The following is a 6,000-nucleotide window of genomic DNA, read 5'->3' on the forward strand; positions in this document are numbered from 1 at the left end:
TATAGTAAATTAATTGTTGTATGGACCTACCAATGAATTACATAACTCTTTCCCCTAGGTTTGGCCAAGTGACATGATCACAATAATAAATTTTGTCACATGAACTGGGACATATCAATCTCAGTCATTTTTTACACAGACAGGTTTATATATTTTTCAATATAATCCAAAGGATAATCTTGCAGTTCCCATGCCCCTCCCCCAAAGAGGAACTATACATCGAAATTTCCTCTCTGTCTCTTGTCGTCTTCTTCTAGGTCCGTTCAAACTCACTTTCATGATGAAGGTTAACTATATTTTACTACCATTGTTGAAAATGAGCATTACCAAAGTATCTGATTTCAATTGAGATTTTAAATATCTGCTTCTTAAAAGATGTACTAATCATAAAACTATAAAAGAAAATCTATAGTATTCCCTGACAGTTCTTATATTTACAGAAGCAAGAGACAAGTCTCAAAATCATTACTGTGGCGTGGTACACACATGTCTCTTCAACATATAATGGGCTGCAAGGCAAACAAGTAACGTTTTCTTGTGATCACTGAATAACATTAAATTTAATCTTTAGAACCTGCCTAAAATTTAAAACCTCTCCATTATTAACTGCTATTTATTTGCCTTAAGTAATAGTGTTGGTGCTGTAAAAAGAGATAATTTCCACGTTAAGAGTTAGCTGTGTAACTTGGACCAGGAGCTGAGTGGGAAAATTTTAAGACAGAGATCTAAGTTTAGCTACATGCTTAGTCCTTGGATTCAATTACAAGGAGCCAGCAAGTCCGAAGTTGTGACCCAGTTCTGACCAGTCAATATTTATTGGACACCCATTGATGGAAAACGCTGTAGTAACAACATAGATAGGATAAAAAAATGATATCTCATTGTGGTTTTGATCTGCATCTCCCCGATGATTAATGATGTGAAGCATTTTCTCATGTGCCTTTTAGCCATTCGGAGTTCTTCTTTATGAAAGTTTCTATTCATTTCATCTCCCCTTTTTTGATGAGGTTGAATGTTTTCTTTTTGTGGAGTTCAACCAGTACTTTGTATATCCTTGATATTAACCCCTTATCAGATGTGTATTTGGTGAATATCCTTTCCCATTCTGTAGGCTGTCTTTGTATTTTGGTCACTGTTTCTTTTGAGGTGCAGAAGCTTCTTAGTTTAAGATAGTCCCATTTGTCTATCTCTGTTTTCACTTGCTTGGCCAGCGGTGTGACATCTTTGAAGACACCATCAGCTTCTATGTCATGGAGGGTTTTGCCAACTTTTTCCTCAATGTACCTTATGGATTCAGGTCTGATGTTGAGGTCTTTAATCCACTTTGATCTTACTTTTGTACATGGAGTTAGGCAGAGATCTAAGCCCACGTTTTTGCATGTAGCCGTCCAGTTTTGCCAGTACAATTTGTTAAAGAGGCTTTCCCTGCTCCACTTCACTTTTCTTGCCCCCTTATCGAATATTAGATGCTCGTATGCTTGGGGGGAGATGTCAGTATATTCAACCCTGTTCCATTGATCTACAGCTCTGCCTTTGTTCCAGTACCATGCTGTTTTAATTATTACTGCTTTGTAGTAGAGTTTGAAGTTCGGGAGGTTGATTCCTCCCATTTTCTTTTTTCCCAAGAATTGCTTTAGCTATTCGTGGGGGCTTATTGTTCCATATAAATTGCAGGAGTGTTTGCTCCATTTCTTTGAAGAATGTCATGGGTATCCTAATAGGGATCGCATTGAATTTATACAGTGCTTTGAGAAGCATTGCCATTTTGACAATGTTAGTTTTCCCGATCCATGAGCAGGGGATATTTTTCCATTTCATCATATTCACAAGAACAAAATCAACCGGTGCTGGTGCAGATGTGGCGAGAAAGGGACACTCCTTCACTGTTGGTGGGAATGCCGACTGGTTCAGCCCTTTTGGAAAACAGTATGGACGATTCTCAAAAAATTAGAAATTGAGCTCCCATTTGATCCAGCAATACCACTCCTGGGAATATATCCCAGAGAGGCAAAAAAGTACAGTCGAAGTGACATCTGCAATTGTTTGTTCATTGCAGCACTCTTTACAATAGCCAGAATCTGGAAAAAACCTGAGTACCCGAGAACAGATGACTGATTAAAGAAACTTTGGTACATTTACACAATGGAGTACTATGTAGCTGTTAGAAAAGACAAAGTCTCAAAATTTACATACAAGTGGTACTACATGGAAAGTATCATGTTAAGTGAAATGACTCAGAAAGAAAAGGATAGACATAGAAAGATTGCATTCATCTGATGAACATAAAGTAACAAAATAGGAGACTAACACCCAAGAATAGCCTAGATTAGTACCAGGAATTTTACTCCATGGCTTGGAGGCCAACCACACATGCTAGGAGAAAAGGGAGCTCAGATAGAGAAGGGAACATCAAATAAAGGTGTTGGGAGGATCCTCCCAGGATGGGAGAAGCATGCTGAAAGTAGACTATAGACTAAACATGATTGTCACCCATTGCCTCTTTTGCAAAGCACAACACCCAATAAGAGAGAGAGAACAAAGGGAAATGCCCTGCCACAGAGGCAGGGTGGGATGGGGGAGTTAGGGGGTGGGAGGGATACTGGGAACCGTGGTGGTGGGAAATGGGCACTGATGGATGAATGGGTATTTGATCATTGTATAATTGAAACCCAAGCACAAAAATGTGTAAGTCTGCAACTGTACCTCATGATGTCTCACTATTAAAAATTTTTTTAAAAGTAAGGGGCCAGAGTGATAACGTGATTTTTTGTACCTACCCAGTTCAATCACGGGTGCCACATACATTCTGAACTCCAACAACAGTGTTCCTTGAATTCTACCAAAACAAAACAGCATTTTCTTTTAAAGTGAGAATTTTATTACAGAGAATGAACAACTCAATTGGGACAGAATTGCCTCCCATGCTAGTTCGTATGATATAATACTAAATGGAATAATAAATGAACTCATTCAAGCACTCTTTCTATAACTTTTAAAATAGATGTGCATTTTTCTGCATTAGTAAAGTCTTATAAAGAGTTTTGCCACATTTCAAATGCTGAATGTAGAATAGTAAGCAACAAGACACAGCATGTTCTTCATTTTCACCCCGGTCACTGAGGTACTGTGTCAAATCTCAAGGTCCTAGTTGCAGAATTTCCATGCACTAAAGCAAAGGGGTTTTACAGTCCCTTGGAGCAGAGCTTCGAACAAAGACAAAGGAAAGCTACCACTACATTTCAGGAGCAATTGCCTCATAAGTAAATAGAATTATCAATGATAAGAGGAAGAATCATCCTCAGAGAGAGGTTAATATTCATCACTCAGCAGCACTTCTTACTAACAGGACCCATTCTAGAGGGACAAGACTGTCAGGGAACCAGCATTAATTAAATATATGCCTCAAAATGGATCGAAGCGAAGACAGCGATGAGCGAAGAGCAAAGAGACTGATCAAATGACAGAAGCATGTTCTATCATGTGGAGCGAAGAGCAAAGAGACTGATCAAATGACAGAAGCATGTTCTGTCATGTGGAAGCCATGTACCTGGCATGGCTCTCTTGGCACTGCTGGGAAAAACCTCATAACCCAAGCAACACTGTTGAGACCAAATAACAATACTATGCTGGACAAACCATTGAACTATCTGGTTTGGCATGCATCATCAGGCTGAGTATTGCTGGATGTGGTCTCTGAAGGTCCCTGAGCACTGCCTGGGAGCCCCTTTCACCAACACACACACACACACACACACACACACACACACACACACACCCTTGTAATTAATAACGTATTAATGTTCCAAGGAAGCCTTGCATATGATTAGATATTGCATATAATCTGGCTTGTGAGAGCTTGAAGGAAATTTGATCTGTGGCTTAGGGACGTGAGGGAGGAGGTTATCATATTAACATTGTGGTAGGGTTGGGACAATGCAAACACACACAACCCAAAATTATTTTTGGAATTCTGACAATGTAAAAGATCAGCAAGTCCCAGTTCAGGAAAAGGTAGAAGGAGAGGTTGGAGAGTCTAATAATAAGATAGAAAACAGTTTGAGGAAACTATCATGGGTAATAAACAATGGTTAAGGGAAGGTGATGTTTCCACTGAAGGTAACAGCATTCTTATGTCAAAATCCCTGGAGAGGAATTACTGAGTCTGAAAGCAAAACATAGGTTGATAAGAGACAAAACCTTTCTCTTTCCTTGGGACAGATCTCACAAACATGGGAATCAGTAGACCTATACTGTGAACATGAAAATAGAGTTAGAAGCCAACACCTACAAAATATATTTATTTATTCATGACTATAATGAATAAATATTACGTGCTATCCTAGGCGGGGAATGAGATTGACATAGTTTCTGCATCATTGGCTTTGGATTTTTCTGGGGGAGACTTAGACACCATTAATAATTTAATGATATAGCTTCAGATAGCTGGTGATATAATAGCAAATGATAATTTAGTTTCATATGCTATTAATAAAAGAGGGTAGGTTGGATGTGGGAATAAAGGGGCAAGGAAATGGGAAACTAGTTTATTAAAACCGAGTAGACAGTACTGATAAGAGAACTTAAGGGGACAAAAAATTACATGAAGTTCACTGGACCCTTGTTTCCTTGACTGTGGGTAGCAATCCCATACATGATCACATAACTCCTTAAATGTTTGCTTTCGAATAAATTTATTTCAGGGACCGAAAGATAGTAGAGTAGGTAGGGCATATGATTCCAGCACTACCAGGAGTGATCCCTGACCACACAACTAAATGTAACCCCAAAACCAAATAGTAATAATAATAATTTTCTTTAGTGTTACAGGATTTATGAAAATATTTGATTTGCTGACCTATTTAATAAAAGTTCTATAAAAATTTGAGGGGCAAAAGGGGTCACAAGTAGAAAAAGTTTTAGCAGATATAGTTGTGGGGACAGAATAATTTAGAGACCTGTGCTTGGTGTGCTAAGGAAAAAGCAGGGAAGAAGGAGGGAATTGAGTGCTTAAAGGTGCTGAAGGCGGTGGCCAAGGTCTTCACATACTAGTTTAAGGAGTTAAGTGCTTTAACAGGTGCTTTAGAAAGCAGTGTAAGGTTTTGAGAAGTGAGCAATTGATCTGATTTAATGTTTTAAATGGGAGGCTGGGGTGATAATACAGCGGGTAGGGTGTTTGCCGTGCATGCAGCTGACCCAGGTTCAATTGCCAGCATCCCATATGGTCCCCCAAGCACCACCAGGAGTAATTCCTGAGTGCAGAGCCAGGAGTAACCCCCGTGCATCACCGGATGTGACCCAAAAGCAAAAATAAAAAAGAAGGAAGAAAGAAATGAAATAAAAAGTTTTAAATGATCTCAATGTACTATGTGAGGAGAAGGACGACTAGAGCTGAACTGTTCCACAGTGTCTGTCTATCACTGATATCACAACAATGCCGAACGCCGAGTAGCCTTAGTATAATTCTAGAGAAAGCTGGCAGAGTTTTACAATCTTTGGGGGGATTTAAAGAGGAGGCAGCTTTGGGCCCCGGATGTGCTCAGGGATTATTTCTTGCTCTTCCTCAGAGATAATTCCAGGTAGTGCTTGGGAGAACACAAGAAACCTTCTGAAGTTATCTAGAATGAGGAAATTATAGGAAGAATAGGAATAGAAAAATCTTCAAGAACAATTTCATAAGTATTGCTCCCAGATATAAAATGTTCCCAAACACAACAAAAGTCTGTTAGTTCAGCATCTAGTATTTCTCTCTTGTCAAGGAATTCCTAACCAATGTTCAGAATCTAAATGCAATGTTGGAACTGAATTTCCACAAGGAAGTGAATTTCTGGATATGGTGACTGAAGCCTTCATTTTCCCATTGCAGTTCCAAATATATCTTATTTGTCACTGTACAGGAGCATTTGTTTGTTTTAAAAATCTCATTCTAAATCTCTTCCTTTTCGTTCAGATTGATGATGGGGCTGAGTCTCTCTGCTCTCAAAATTTCTTGTCAATTCTCAC

The sequence above is a fragment of the Sorex fumeus genome, unplaced genomic scaffold (genome assembly GCF_029834395.1).
Source record: "Sorex fumeus unplaced genomic scaffold, SorFum_2.1 ptg000002l, whole genome shotgun sequence".
NCBI lineage: Eukaryota > Metazoa > Chordata > Mammalia > Eulipotyphla > Soricidae > Sorex > Sorex fumeus.